The sequence below is a fragment of the Penaeus monodon genome, chromosome 34 (genome assembly GCF_015228065.2).
Source record: "Penaeus monodon isolate SGIC_2016 chromosome 34, NSTDA_Pmon_1, whole genome shotgun sequence".
NCBI lineage: Eukaryota > Metazoa > Arthropoda > Malacostraca > Decapoda > Penaeidae > Penaeus > Penaeus monodon.
In genome coordinates, this window is record NC_051419.1 from 9,227,879 (window position 1) to 9,228,366 (window position 488).

The following is a 488-nucleotide window of genomic DNA, read 5'->3' on the forward strand; positions in this document are numbered from 1 at the left end:
AATTTCATGATGTAAACAATGAGCATTCCAATAAGTAATTCGGGTTCAACAATTATTCTAATAAGTCATTTTTGCTTTAAGCCTAAAGCGTTTTATTGCTTCATAGTTAACTAGATCTGAGACTGGAGAAGTATAGTATAAAAAAACTTGTCTCCCCTGAAATATATTCGTTTTCTTTGAATACAGTAACACACTGCCGTTTTCTTTGAACACTAATTTGTAGGGATAACTACTTTTATAAGTTTGCTACTTTATAAGTTTGGTTTATCTGGAGATCCGAGTTATCGATACATACGTCTAAATTTGTATATATACGTCAAATGATATAAACTTCATTTTAATTATGAGATAAGTAGCAATTAACTAGCAACTTATTAGTACAAATTAAATGTGTTGACAAAATAGGATCCTCGATATCGCAAAAACAATGCAAACATGGCATTCTATACAAGAATTATGATTGATACTTTAAAGAAGATAATTACTTA